General features: G+C 37.8%; 1 pseudogene; it reads left to right on the top strand.

The window, feature by feature from the left end:
- Nucleotides 1-16,328, top strand: part of LOC132313833 (DNA-directed RNA polymerase II subunit RPB1-like) — a 79,293-nt pseudogene that overhangs the window by 19,167 nt on the left and 43,798 nt on the right.

The raw sequence follows: 16,328 nt of genomic DNA, 5'->3' as shown, positions 1-16,328 counted from the left end.
CTATGTATATAAATATATCAAAACATGTATCACAATACAAATCCGCTCAAAAATACATAAAACAAGATGTAGAAAGCATGCTTAGGGCTAACTCTAGCCCCAAGAGGATGTCTAGCCACTCATGGATGGTGTCCTCCAGCCCTCAAGCGCTAACTCCATGGTAGAGATTGCTCCTCTTCTTGGTTGATGGAAGAACTCCAAGCTTGTGTCTCTAGCCTCCTCTCCTCTTTTCTTCCTCACTAAGAATATAATATGTCAATTGTCTATAGTATATGTCTATATGTATATATATCAAGAATGGCTCATATTCCTTATATAAGTAGGTTAAAATGTCAACCCCAATGACCTGGGCTCGTACACCAATATTCCTCCCAATGATTGGATATGAGACAAATTTTAATGAGCTGGAAATTGAATTTTCTCGCACTTGGGGAAGTTTGATCGATCGAACTTGGCTGAGATCTATCGAATTTTGGCTGGATCGATCCTCTATGGCGGCGCCTTTTTGGATAAAAACAGATCTGAGATATTTATAGGAATGAGACAAAGGTGGTAGGTAGGGTGGTATAATAGGATAAAATGGAATCTTTTCAATCAATTTGAGAATTGTTGGATCGATCAAACTTTGTGGGATCTTTGGATAAGGACAAAAGAGCTTGGATCCATCTTGTAGATCGATGAACTTTCGATCGATCGAGTATTTCCTGAGATCGATCGAACTTATTGAATTTTCACCACTTGCTTCCTTTTGCTCCCACTTTGCTCCTTTCTTTGATTCATCTCAAGATTGCTTCAATTATGCTCTTATTTAGCTGATTAGCTTATTTTGGGGATAAGTACCTGAAAATGGAAATAATGCAAAATTAATCTAAAGCGGGAAAATAAGATAGATAAAACTTCTAGAATACCTAAGCTTAAGGGGTTTAAATGCGCACTTTTCAGCGCTCATCATTCAACATAACACTCCACCTAAGTTCAAAGATCTCGGTGCTCCGATCATCTTATATGTGATTGGAAATCATAATGTTTATAGAGCTCTTCTTGACTTAGGAGCGAGTGTTAATTTGATTCCCTACTCCGTATATGTCCAACTAGGGTTGAATGATTTGAAGCCAACCTCAGTGGTACTTTAATTAGCCGATAGATCCATCAAAACACCTAGGGGACATGGTTAAGGACATACTTATCAAAGTTGACAAGTTTTATTTCCCGGTTGATTTTGTGGTTCTTAATACCGAACCAGTCGCCAATCCTACCAACCACATTCCAATCATCTTAGGAAGGCCATTTCTTGCCACTGTAAATGCAACCATTAATTGTAGATCTAGGGTTATAGACCTTTCTTTTGATAGCATGATGGTTAAGCTTAATGTCTTCAATGCGAGTCGACATCCTATCGATGAAGACGAGTGTTGTCTCATAGATGTCTAGGATGAAGTTGTTGAGGAATCCATTCTTTCCATGATTATGAAAAAACCAATCGAAGATAATTTTCCATCTCTCCTTTCCGAGGATTCTCTTGCATCTTATCCCTTTGAAATATATGGGAATTGTGGGTTCGATATTGAGGGATCAATGAGTGAAGTAAGTAATTTAATGGAATCCATTGCAAGTTTAGATTTTTTACCTTGGAAAGCTCCAAAATAACCTCTTCCTCCACTTTCTAGCACTCTACCGGTTCCATCTTTAATCTCCCCACCCACTCTTGAGCTTAAAACTCTTCCTTCCAATCCTAAGTATACCTTCTTGGGCCCAAAAGAGACTCTTCCGGTCATCATTTCTTCAAGTCTTGAAGAGGACCAAAAGAATGATCTTTTAAATGTGCTTAAAGAAAATAAGGAAGCTATTGGATGGTGTGTGGTGGATCTAAATGGAATTGACCCTTCTATTTGCATGCATCGCATTCTTATGGAAGAGGATGAGAAACTATTTAGAGATGCCCAAAGGAGATTGAATCCGAACATGAAAGAGGTGGTTAAGAAGGAAGTTGTTAAGCTTTTAGATGCTGGTATAATATATCCAATCTCTGATAGCAAATGGGTGAGTCCAACTCAAGTAGTTCCTAAGAAATCGAGAATTACGGTAGTCAAAAATTCAAAAGGTGAGGCAATTTCTAAACATACCGCCAATTCATGGCGTGTATGCATTGATTACCGAAAATTAAATGCTGCCACTAGAAAAGATCACTTTCCTTTGCCATTCATCGATCAAATTATAGAGAGATTGGCCGGGCAGCAATATTACAGCTTTCTTGATGGCTATTCGGGTTACAATCAAGTAACCCTTGACCCTTTAGACCAAGAGAAAACTACATTTAGTTGTCCTTTTGGCACATTTGCTTATAAACAGATGTCCTTTGGTTTGTGTAATGCCCCTACCACATTCTAACGGTGTATGATGTCAATTTTCTCGGACATGGTGGAAGAGTATCTGGAAGTTTTCATGGATGATTTTTCAGTCTTTGGGTCTTCTTTTGATGCATGCCTTAAAAATCTGTCTTTGGTGCTTAAAAGATGTCACAAAACAAATCTTGTTCTTAGTTAGAAAAAGAGTCATTTCTTAGTTCAAGAGGGGATTGTTTTGGGACATGTCATCTCGAATAGGGGTATTAAAGTTGATAAAGTAAAGGTTAAGCTTATTTCTGAGTTGCCTCCACCTTCTACGGTGAGAGAAATTCGCTCATTTCTAGGTCATGCCGGCTTCTATCGCTGCTTCATCAAAGACTTTAGCAAAATTGCTAGACCCTTGTGCAATCTTCTTGCCAAGGAAGCCCCATTTGTCTTTGATCAAGCATGCCTAAATGTTTTTCATACACTCTATAGTTTATTGTCATCTGCTCCCATCATGCAACCTCCCAATTGGTCATTACAAATTAAAATTATGTGTGATGCTTTTGACTACACAATAGGAGCAATTTTAGGACAAAAGGTAGGTAAACTTCCATGTGCCATATACTATGCAAGCAAGACTTTCTCGGGAGCTTAATTGAATTACTCCACTACCGAGAAAGAATTACTTGCCGTAATGTATGCTCTTGATAAATTTCGATCCAACCTCTTAGGGTCAAAAGCCATTATTTATTCTAATCATGTTGCTTTGAGACATCTTTTGACTAAGAAAAAAACTAAACCTCGTCTAATAAGATAGATTTTCCTTCTTCAAGAATTTAATTTCGAAATCAAGGATAAGAAAGGCACTGAAAATGTGGTTGTCGATCATCTTTCAAGATTGATGGTAGAATCTTCTCTAAGCCCACCAATTCATGATTCATTCCCGGATGAATAACTCTTCCAAATTTTCAGTGGAAAAATGACTTGGTTTGCCGACATTGTGAATTTTCTAGCAATTGACAAGCTTCCAACTAATTAGTCAAGGCAAGAAAAGAACTGTTTCTTTGCCAACATCCAAAAATACTATTGGGAAGATCCCATCTTATTTTGATATTGCCTAGATCAAATTATGAGAAGATGCATTCCGAAGAATGAGGTGCCAAGTGTCCTCGTGTTTTGCCATACCCTTGCATGTGGTGGTCATTTTAGTGCAAAGAAGACCGCCTTGAAGGTTCTTCAAAGTGGGCTATTTTGGCCCACCATCCCTAGAGATGCCTACAATTTTTGCAAGGAGTGTAAGCGATGTCAAAAGATAGGATCAATGTCAAGAAGAGACATGATACCCTTGACAATTATTCTTATGGTAGAAATTTTTTATATGTGACTACTCACTTTAATTTCGTCTAGTGCTTCATTCCGAATACTTTTGAGGCTCGCGTGCGCTTTGCACCCCTATGATATCGATATAGTGCGTATAACCCCCATTGTTTGTTCACCTCTCTTATACTTTAAAAATGGTGCAGATTAGTGCCTTTTGGGCATTGACCTCTATTGACCGGTACCGGAGCTACAAAAAAACTAAAATAGCCCTTTATCTATGATTTAAAAATAATAATAAAATAACAAAAAAATGGGAAAAGACTAAAATAGCCCTCTATCAATACTCCATCTCTATTCTCGTTCTCGACTCTGATCTTGCCCTCTCTCTTTCTGTCTGCAACTGCAAACTACAAAACCATACAAGAATCAGAAGTTTAAAACCCATATATCTATCTGCCTGTCTGCAAGAATCAAAAGTTCAAAACCAACTAGGAAAAAAAAGTTCAAAACCTATTACCTATCAAAACCCATGTCGGCATATCATTTCAGATTGTTCAAAAAATTAAAACCCATATCTTTCAGTTTCCATTTTAGATTGTTCAAAAAATCAAAACCCATATCTTTCAGTTTCCATTTCAGATTGTTCCAAAAATCAAAACCAATGTCTTTAAGTTTCCATTTCAGATTATTCCAAAAATCAAAACCCATATCTTTCAATTTCCATTTCAGATTGTTCAAAAAATCAAAACCCATATCTTTTTTTTTTTTTATGATAAGTAAGATTTTATTAAAAACGCTCAAAAGGGGAGTGGAGCCCAAAGAAACAAAAGGGCCAAAGGGTGCCTTAGACCTTCAGAGAGGCCAAGAAAATAATAATTTCCTCCATAGATCTATAATCTCTCCCTAAAACCTAACAAAAAAGAGTAGAAATAACAGAGAACTTAAGCATTGAAACAGGCTTCTTTTTTCCATCAAAATATCTCCTATTTCTCTAGAGCCAAATACACCACCAAATACAAAGCGGCGTAGCCCTCCAAGCATCCTGAATGCCAGCCCCAACAGAGACGCCTCTCCAAGCCTCAATCAACCCTCTAGAGGAATGAGGCATGGCCCAATGGACCCCAAATAATCGAAGCATCAAGTCCCAACAATCTCTGGCCATGCTGCAATGTAAAAGGAAGTGATCAACTAACTCCTCATTACACAAGCACATATAACAATGATTGACCACCACCTGATTCCTCCTCCTCAAATTATCCTGGGTTAAAATCTTATCCAAGACGGAGGTCCAAGAAAAAAGGGGACCTTGCGGAGAGCCTTGGAACGCCAAAAAGACTTCCAAGGGAAGGGTTCTCCGTGACCAAACGAAAGGCATCTGAAAAAGGACCTAACCTCAAAACGGCCTTGTGAGTTAGGAACCTAGAACCACCAATCCGGCTCCCCAAAAGAAATCACCTGGTTATACAAAAGCTCCAGAAAACGAGAAACATCTTCGATCTCCCAATCTTGAAAATGCCTCCTGAACTGAACATCCTTAGTCAATTTCCCATTATCAAGATGATAACAGTCAACAACTATGGCCTGTCGGTGAGAAGCAATCCTATAGAGCCGTGGGAAAGCGAGAGCAAGAGGGAGTTCCCCACACTAGAGATCCTTCCAAAAACTGATCCCAAAACCCATATCTTTCAGTGTCCATCGCCCGCTGTTCCAGTTCAGGTTCGCCGTTCGCAATCTTCAGCCGCTGTCTCTCAACTCTCAAGCTTGCCCCCCTCTCTCTGCAACTGCTAACTTGTATGTATGGGTTTTGTTTTAATTTTTTTTTTTTTTTTCTAAATCAACTAATCAAGGTCTATAATTCTTGTTTTGCAAACTAAATCCTATTTGGTGAAATTTTTTATGATCTTTTTTATATAATTTGTTTTAGGGCAAATCATTTCAGCCTCCCCAATCGCTTCCATCTCTATTCTCGTTCTCAACTTTGAACTTACCCTCTCTCTCTCTCTCTGTAACTGCAAACTACAAACTACAAAATCTACAAGAATCAGAAGTTCAAAATCCATATATACTATATACAAATATATATATATATATATATATGGTGAGGGATAGTAAAAGAATATTAAAAGGGCAATTCCGGAATAAAGGGTTTAAAATGGTCATGTGCATGCAATTCCGGAATAAAGGGTTTAAAATGGTCATGTGCCATGCACATAACTAACTGGCGTCCAATTCTCACCGGAATAGTCACCGGAGTGGCTTAATTGCACATTTTTATATCTAGTATGGATTTATATAAATAAATCTAACTAAAGGGAAGTAAGTCGCACAAATTTAAAACCACAGGGGTGTTTTTCAGACTTTCCCCTACTTTTGATGATAAAATATATGTTAAAGTCTATTACTGATTACTGTAGTGTTTTTTTGTTTTTTTATTTTTTTATAATTATTTATTATTGTTTCACGTTTGCAATGGCATTTGATTTAGTTAATGCATATGCATATTGAAAGAATTTATGCATGTTGATTTACATGATCCTCTTGGTTGATAGGTTGAAAATTCCATTTTTGAAGAAAGTTTGATGAGTTGCTTTGCATAAATTGAGTTGTGCCGATTTTACATTGATTTTACTGAATTGATGTACAAGTAATATATATATATATATATATATATATATATATATATATATATATATATTGTTTCAACTTATTCATTGAATTAAAATATTGAAAAATTCCTTTATTTTGATCTTGACTAGATTTTTTTTTTTTTTTTTTTCTGTACCTATATCTAATTTTTTTATCGCACATTTGCATTACTTCGATTAAGATCTGGGCTTACATTGCGCCTTATGCTTGTGTAGGGGTTGATAACTCAATCAATACTTCATTATCAAATAATTATCTGATTAAATGTGTGTGACAAGATTGAGTTCCATTAGGTAGGATTAAATTTTTAAGTGAGAGATTTCACTTGTCCCTTAATACTAAACACTTGCAATTTAAACAACTATGATGGAGGTTTTTAATTAACAAATAACACTTATTTATAATACTTTGCTTATAAAAAAAAATTACAAGTAGTAATTAAAACTGTATAACTTAAAATTTCCAACGCTTAATTTTTAGCTTTATTGAACACTTTATTCTCCAGGGAACCCTTGGTGCCTTAGTGCTCCTGCTGTCTTTAATTACTGTGTTAAATTTTCCTTTATTCTAATTTAGCCCAGTTTTGGATCTAGTTCTTCCTTGAACTTCCAATTTCTTTTCCTTTTCAAATTGGAGCTTTTTATGTCACTTTCGATCCTGTTAACTAATTCTTTTTCGTACTTATTCTATCAATTCCTTTGTTTTCATATTTTCTACCTATATGATATATGATTTGACCGTTCTTTGATTGTTTCCCTTGTTCTTTTCCCTAAATTTCTGAGCATATACTGTTGGAGATTGCAATTCTTATTCAGTTTGTACTTCTCAAGGAGGATCACAAATTTAAGCAAGCTCAGAAAATCAAAAATCCGAAAAATAGGCTTAAAAAGATTTTGGATGCCTGCAAGAGCAAAACCAAATGTGAAGGTGGTGATGAAATTGATGGCCAAGGTCAAGATTCTAATGAACCAGTTAAAAAGAGTAGAGGGGGTTGCGGTGCTCAGCAGCCAGAGCTCAGTATTGAAGGTATGAAAATTATTGCTGAGTACAAGATTCAGAAGAAGAAAAGCGATGACCCAGAGCAGCTTCCTGAACCTGTCGGAAGGAAACAACAGCTCTCAGCCGAAAGGGTAACCCTTTACTGAAATGCTTTTACTTTTATACGTATATATACGTGTTTGTGTGTGGGCACGTGTGTATCTGCTTAAAATTAATGGCATGTGATGATTCCCAGGTTCTAAATTTCCTGAGGCGGATAAGTGATGAAGACGGTTTTTTTGTTGGGCTTAAATCCTAAGTATGCTCGTCCAGATTGGATGATACTGCAAGTCCTTCCAATACCTCCCCCTCTCGTTTGACCTTCTGTGATGATGGTGTTGGGATTTATATGTCTTGGCATAGCAAATTTTTATTTGGATTAAAGTGACATAAGTTCTTGACGTTTTTGAAATATTTATGTTTTATACAATTAGTGAATTCAATGTATTATGTTTCGATTCATTATAGAATTGATAATGTCCACTTGATTACAAGAGATACTTATATATGTATGTGATGGCGATCAATACATGAATATAAATAATAATCATAAATGGTTCATGGTCGGTAATTATGGATAGACTCATAATTGATTAAGACTTGAACTGGATCCGCGTTAGGTTGAGATATATTAGAGAGCCGTCATATGCAATTACTCCATATCACCGTCATAGCATTTGACTCTTAAGTATGAGAAAATTATAAAATCTTTTATTAATTAATAATTACTTTAATTTGTTCGGCGGATTCTTCGGGATCCTTAGACCAACACTTTGGGTAGTTATGTAATTAATAGTTAGAGGGTTATATTTTCAATATTTGCATCATTGTTACTTGTATTTATTTTGTATTGATTATGGTTGATCACAAAGTAAATTCGAAGGCCTTCGTATTTTTTTAGACAAAATGTTTTATTATATATTTATTTATTTAAATTATTATTTTTGTCAAGCAAATATTTTATTGTGATCGAGTCAGAAATAATCAATGGTACCAAAATAAATATATTAATTAAGTAGTCGGATTGATGGCTTTATTTATCCGATAACTAATTATGCATAGAGGGGTCAAAGTGCAATATTGACTTGGTGGTTATTTATTATTTAATTGGAGTTCAATTAATTTCTTTTAGTGGAGTAGAAATTAATTTATGAATTAATTGAATTGGGTCCATGGACTGGGCCAATTATTAATTCATTATAGCCAATAAAAAAATAGGCCCAATGGATTCTCACTCATAACCCAACTTGATATTGGAATCATATTAGATTTGAGACATGTGAATTAGAGATTGAGAAGGATTTGTTATTTCCTTTTCTTTATCTTTTTGTTACCTATAAATATACATGGTCTATGTATATTTTTTGGTGTGATTTTTAGAAGAAGGAAAAAGGAATAAATTTTCTTTCTATAGAAAATTAGGGTTAGTGTTCTCATCTAATGGAGGCTCCCATAAGCCTAATTTTCCAAGGTCATTCATGGAGGCTTATGAGTGATTCCTAAAGGCAAGACCATTACCAAGAAGATGGAGATCTATGGAAAATGTGTCTAGCAAAAGGGATCTACAATAAGTGAGAACATTCACTTTAGAGGAGAGATCTAAGGTTTACTCAAACCTTGATGTAAGTATTCAATCTTTTAATTGAATTATACATCATGTTTATTTTTGCATAAAACTTGTCTTTATGTGATCAATCAAGATTTATGAATTTAAATCCCTTAAAAAGTTTTTAAATATTGCATGTTTCCCAACAGTGGTATTAGAGCATGGTTTGATTCATTACTAGAGATCATGTTTTTATCAAAATCATCATCATGGATCCAAATTATATATATATATATATATATATATATATATATATATATATTGATGTATGATTTAATATATTGATACATGATGATGTATGTATAATTGTGAATGGATGATGATGTGAGTTTGAGCCATGGATGAAGCTTATAAGTTTATTGAATGTAATTTTCTCTTTGGATGAATGTAATTAAGGCTTTAATTTAGCCGTTTGAAAGTTCAATAATGTAATTTAATTTTTTTCATTGTATTTCAAATTGGAAATATTTTTAAAGTCATGTAATTTTCATCAAAGGATGTTATGAAGTTTCAAGAAGGTCCAAGAGGGTTAAATTAGGCGTCAGGAATTTTCTGAAATTTTTTGGAATTTTTTGAGCTTTATTTAATTTTTTCGGAATTTATTATTATTTTTCGGCAATTTTCCGGCGAACGGAGATTCACCGGCGGCAAGCTGATAAGCGCTGAATACTGTATATTCAGGCGCCCTAAATTACATTAACAAAATCCATTAATTGATTATTTTATGTAGATTAACTCCATTTGCATGTTTTTGTGTATTTTCAGGTTAAAGTGCAAAAAGGAAGCAAAAATGATGCCTTGTGGAATTATGAACAAAAAGGGTGCCAATTCTGAATTTCTGGCAGCGGTAGAACCTGACTTTTGTCGCCATTTTCGACCTAGCAAACTCAAGAACTGGACTTCCATCATAACATGAAAGATTTAGGGCTCTGAATTAGCTTTCCAAATCTTCAAGCGGTTCGTCATTCGGAGTTCGGGACAGAGAGTTATGATCTTCTTAACAGAGGTGCGCAGAACTGCCTGGCAGCACTGAAGTACTGCCTTTCTCCCCATTTTCGACCAACCAGACTTGAGAATTGGGTCTTCATCAAAACATGAAGTTTTTGAAGCACTGAATCAGCTCTCCAAATCTTCAAATAGATCATCATTCGGAGTTCGGGGCACAAAGTTATAGCAGTTTTACCAAAGTAGGTCAGTGTTGAGCAAGAAGAGCATGTTGCACATTGCACTAATTTAGAGTGCTCGAGACCACTCTTCGAGTGCTCGAAAATCAGCCAAATTGCAGCTCGGAAATGAACCCCTCTTCAGCCCACTTGTGCATTGTTTCCACATTTCCACCCTCCTTCTTTATGGAGTGGTTGGGAATATCTTTGGAGGAGAGAGAGAGCTTAGTTGATAGATATAAGGCAACTAAGGGCCACATGCATCCTATCCTTGAATTCTACAAGATTAGAGGAGAGAGAAGAGAGCAAGAAAGAGAGTTCTTCAAGCTTGAAGAAGGGAGCACGAAAATGGAGGAGGTCTTCAAGCTTCTTCTTCATTCTAAGGCTCCAATGGGTAACTAACTCTTCTTCTAGGGAGGTAATGAAGTCCCTCCCTTGTAAGCATGTTCTAGTGTAGATTTTATTTTGGGATTTCAATGTATAACCTATGGTCTTTTCATGGTCTAGAGCATTTTGCTTCTTGTAATGGATCTTCATGTATTTTAATGATTATTGTTGAATTAATTATCTATCTTAGATGGTTTATTCTTTTAATCATAGTGCTTGCACTCTCATGGTGACAATGGTAGTGAGATCATGGAATAGTTTTAATGGCATGAAGTTGGAGAACTTTGATAGTCCATTGCTTAGGTTCCCCCTTTCATGGTCTATTCTTGATTCCTAACTTTATGTGCTTTTATCATTCAATTAAGGGCTTGATAATCTTTGGCTTAGGGAGCATGTTGAAGACTACACCCTAGTTTAGGTAAGTTAAGCATGTATTTCTTTGATGGATTATTCTTGTTTTTGATTCAATGAACCTCTTGAGGATATTATAGCAACCAAGGGTTATTATGTATCATGACCATCGTTTATGTTGATTTCCCGAATTTAAATTTAGCCTAGCATGTGTATAGGGATGGAGACGGATTCACTTCCTTAGTTTTTCTTACTCGTATCTTATCTCGCTTCAATTATTGCAAGTTTCTATTTCATGCACTTCACATATTCAATTTAGTGACAAACAAACAACTCCTTATTTCCCCTTCATCATTCTAAGAACGATTCTAGACATTTAGGTTGCCTTAGACTAGCGCAGTCCCAGTGGTTCGACTTACCCGACCAATAGCCCTATTTTACAATGATTCGTGCTATTGCGAAGGTTGATGTATGATTGACCAACCGATCAATTTTTGGCGCCGTTGCCGGGGATTTGCATACGGTTTAACAACCAAAGTTTAGGGTTAATTTTAGTTTGATTGTTAATATTGTGTCTTGTGAATATTCCTTGTGTGTTTTGATCATCTTCGTGTTGTAAGATTCTAGGGACTCGAAGGTCGCCGTGGAATTGCTAGCAAATTGTAAGTCTAGAAGACCCCAGGTAAGTCTCGTGACTTCTAGTTTCGAATTGTGGATACAGTACATGTGTTAATTTTAGAAGTAGTTAATTTAGTTGTGAAGCCCTTGTAGAGGCTATTATCTTGTTTAATTTCGTGTACAAGCATCGGTCCTTGTCGTGGCCATTTATTTTCTGTCTTGATAATTGAGGAGAAAGGGAACATCGTATGTGGAGTATTGATGATGAATTGTGTTGTTGAATATATGCTTTGTTGTTGATGTTTGGCCGTAGGTCACTCTCTCTACCCACACTTGACTCACCTATTGATATAAATTCACTTGAAAGAACTCTTAGACGGAACCTTAGGGAACCCACTCTTACAAGGGATCTTGAAACTGAATTCAATACAATGGGGGATAACGTAGGAAATCCGGGGAATGAAAGGGCTGAAATTCCTAATGTAGAACCAATGACTCTTAGAGATCATTTCATTCCTACTACCTATGCTTCTCCTTCTTGCATAGTAATGCCAAACATAGATGCAGCTCAATATGAGATCAAATCAAGCACCATCCAAATGCTTCCATCATTTCATGGCTTTGATAATGAAGATCCATATAAGCATCTTGATGAGTTCCTTGAAATCTGTTCGACCATCCGGTTGAGAGGTTTTCCGGACAATGCACTTCATCTCCATCTTTTCCCATTCTCCCTAAAGGATAGGGCAAAATATTGGTTGAACTCCCTCGCTCCCAATTCCATTACTTCTTGGGGTCAATTGCAACAAGAATTCCTTAAGAAGTATTATCTGGTGAGTAAAACCAACCAAATGAGGCGTTCCATTCTAAGTTTTTCTCAAGTTGATGGAGAACAACTCCATGAGACTTGGGAAAGGCTACAAGATCTTCTTGGAAAATGTCCTCATCATTTGATCCCAAAATGGCAATTAGTGCAAGCTTTCTATGCCGGCTTGACCGAAACCCATAGATTCGTGGTTGATTCTTCTTGTGGTGGGATGTTCATGTCCAAGAATGCGGATGAGGCTTGGACTCTACTTGAGAATTTAAGCAAAAATTCACTTCAACATAATTCTCGTAGGGCTCCGACCGCAACCATTGCAAAGAACACCAACCCTTGTCAACCAAAATCAATAAGGGAGGAATCATCTCAAGTGGATGCCATCGCTCATAAATTCTACCAATTGATGGCACCACATCTTCCTCCTTCATTGTCTCAAAATTCGGCAAGTTCAGTTTGTGCTTCATGTACTAGTCCATTCCATCTCTCGGAAGATTGCCCCACACCGGAGCAATTTCCCAATCCCAACCAAGAGCAAGCTAATGCCATGTTCTCGCGGCCCGGGAACAATCCATATTCCAACACCTACAATCCGGGTTGGCAAGATCATCCGAATTTCTCGTGGCAGCAACAAGCCCCATAAAATTCCCAATTCCAAAACCAAGGGCGGCAAAATCAGCCCTCTTCTCAATATCAAGGTAGACCTTTCCAAGCCTCTTCAAGCTACCGTCCTCCTTACAATCCAAATGTCTTCAATCAACCTCCTGTGTGTCCAACTGATGAGATAGTAGCTGCAAACAAGCAAATGATGGAATCATTAAATAAGCAAATAATGGATGCCAACAAGTAACTCTTGACATCCTTGCAGCCTACTCTCCAAATGGTTCGCTCTCATACTCAATCCATAGCTAATCTCGAAACTCAAGTAGGCCAAATAGCTAACTCGGTGAATCAATTGCTTCAAAAGGACAAGGGCAAGCTTCCCTCTCAACCTTTTGAAAATCCTAGAGGAATGCACGTAATTGATGACACCCCTCCTCCGAGTGGGCTGACTCATGAACAAGTTCAAGCTATCACCACCCTTCGGAGTGGTAGAGTGGTTGACAACAAGGTTGATGGAGACACAAGTGAGAAAAACCCTCTTTTGAAAAATCCAAATCCAAGCTCTTCAAATCCAAAGTCTTGTCCAAATACCATTCACGGAAATCCCACACATGTCACCCTAAATGTGAAAACTACTTATGAGCCAAGAGCTCCGTTTCCTCAACGTCTTCAAGAGTCGACATATTTTGGGAACAAGAATTGTAAAATTCAAGATATGTGGGAAGTTTTCAAGCAAGTGAAGATTAACTTGCCCCTCTTGGATGCTATCGAGCAAATCCCTCCCTATGCAAAATTTCTTAAAGATTTGTGCACTCAAAAGCGCACTTCTAAAAATCATTTGCCAAAAAAAGTGAGGTTGAGTGAAAATGTTAGTGCTATCATTCAGTACAGCACTCCTCCGAAGTATAAGGATCCGGGTGCCCCCACAATCTCTTGCGTCATTGGTGACAGCAAAATCGAGAGGGCCCTCCTTGACTTAGGAGCTAGTGTGAATTTAATTCCATATTCAATCTACCAACAACTTGGTTTGGGAGATCTTAAGCCGACTTCCGTGGTTTTGCAACTTGCCGATAGATCGGTCAAGCATCCACAAGGTATTCTCGAGGACGTTATCATCAAAGTGGATAAATTCTACTTCCCGGTAGATTTTGTGGTTCTTGATACGGAACTAGTCCATGACCCAAAAAAGCACATTCCCGTGATCCTTGGTAGGCCATTTTTAGCCACGGCTAATGCATCAATTAATTGCCGAACCGGGGTGATGGACATTGTTTTTGGAAACATGCAAGTTAAACTCCACATCTTTCATGCAACTCGACATCCCTCCAATGAGGATGATTGTTTTCTTGTGGATGTCATTGATGAAGTGGTCGAAGAATCTCTCCCCTTCATTCTAAGCAAAGATCCTCTTGAAACTTGCATGTCCCATTTTGACTTCTCAAACTTTGATGTTGATCAAACCATTCAAGAAGTCAATTCCTTGCTTGATATTAATGCTATCATGGATGTACCTCCTTGGAAAATTCCAAAAGAATCACTTCCCCAACTTTCCACCACTCCTCCGGTCCCATCATTGTTATCTCCGCCATAACTTGAGCTTAAGCCACTCCCGGCCCATCTCAAGTATGTGTTCCTTGGTCTAAAGCAAACCCTTCCGGTCATTATTGACTCGGACCTTCAAAAAGACCAAGAGACCAACCTTTTAGCGGTGCTCCAAGAGCATAAAGAAGCTATTGGTTGGACAGTGGCAGATTTGAAGGAATTGACCCCTCCATTTGTATGCATCGCATTCATATAGAGGATGACGCAAAGCCTACTAGAGAGGTCCAGCGCCGGTTAAATCCAAATATGAAGGAAGTGGTCATGAAAGAGGTGATCAAATTGCTAGATGCGGGAATCATCTATCCTATCTCTGATAGCAAGTGGGTGAGCCCCACACAAGTTGTCCCCAAGAAATCCGGTCTCACCGTTGTTGAAAATTCAGCGGGTGAGCTCGTGCCACAACGAACCACCACCGGGTGGCGTGTGTGCATTGACTATCGGAAACTCAATTCATCAACTAGGAAGGATTATTTCCCACTCCCATTTATTGATCAAATCCTAGAAAGGTTGGCCGGCCAAAGCTTCTATTATTTTCTTGATGGTTATTCCGGCTATAACCAAGTGGCAATCGCCCCCCAAGATCAAGAGAAAACAACATTCACATGTCCCTTTGGTACTTTTGCCTATCGACGCATGCCTTTTGGTCTATGCAATGCACCGGCAACGTTCCAAAGGTGCATGATGTCCATATTCTCCGATATGGTTGAAAAGTTCTTGGAAGTTTTCATGGACGATTTTTCCGTATTTGGCTCCTCCTTTGACTTGTGTCTCAAAAATTTATCTCTTGTGCTCCAAAGATGCAAAGAGACGAATCTCATTCTAAGTTGGGAGAAAAGCCACTTCATGGTCCAAGAAGGCATTGTTTCTAAGCGGGGAATCGAGGTAGATAAGGCAAAAGTTGAGTTAATCTCCAATCTTCCTCCTCCGAATTCCGTCCGTCAAATCCGTTCTTTTCTTGGCCATGCCGGATTCTATCGTCGCTTCATCAAAGATTTTAGCAAAATCTCACGGCCCTTGTGTAATCTCTTGGCCAAAGATGTTCCGTTCAATTTTGATGACGCTTGCATGGAAGCTTTCATCAAACTTCGCACTCTCCTCTCATCCGCCCTAATCATGAAACCCCCTAATTGATCTCTTCCCTTTGAGATCATGTGTGATGCATCCGACTATGCATTAGGGGCGGTTTTGGGCCAATGTGTGGATAAACTTCCGCATGTCATTTATTATGCTAGCAAAACTCTCTGCGATGCCTAATTGAACTACACCATCACTGAAAAAGAATTGCTAGCTGTGGTGTACGCCTTGGATAAATTTCGCTCTTATCTTCTTGGCTCCAAGGTCATCGTCTTTTCAGATCATGCCGCTCTTAAGCATTTGTTAGCGAAAAAAGAGACAAAACCCCATTTAATTCGATGGATCCTCTTACTTCAAGAGTTTGACATTGACATCCGGGACAAAAAAGGGACCGACAATGTTGTCGCCGATCATCTCTCTCGCTTACTTATTGAGAAATCTTCAGAATTCGCAGCCATCCGTGATTCCTTTCCGGATGAGCAACTTCTTCAAGTTTCACATTCTACTCTTCCATGGTTTGCGGATATTGTCAATTATCTTGCGGTTGGCAAAATTCTAGCCCATTGGTCCAAACAAGAGAGGGACCGGTTTTTCTCCCAAGTCAAGCATTTCTTTTGGGAAGATCCGGAACTATTCAAGTATTGCCCAGACCAAATCATCCGGCGATGCATTCCTGAAACCGAGGCCACAAGCATTCTAAATTTTTGCTATACTCTTGCTTGTGGAGGCCATTTTAGTGCCAAAAGGACCGCTAACAAAGTTCTTCAAAG

This window comes from Cornus florida, unplaced genomic scaffold (assembly GCF_030987335.1).
Source record: "Cornus florida cultivar Cherokee Brave unplaced genomic scaffold, ASM3098733v1 CherokeeBrave_3.0.0_Hap2_Chr06, whole genome shotgun sequence".
NCBI classification, from domain to species: Eukaryota; Viridiplantae; Streptophyta; class Magnoliopsida; order Cornales; family Cornaceae; genus Cornus; species Cornus florida.
The sequence above is the reverse complement of the archived record's forward strand: the minus strand, read 5'-3'. Positions and strand labels throughout refer to the sequence as shown.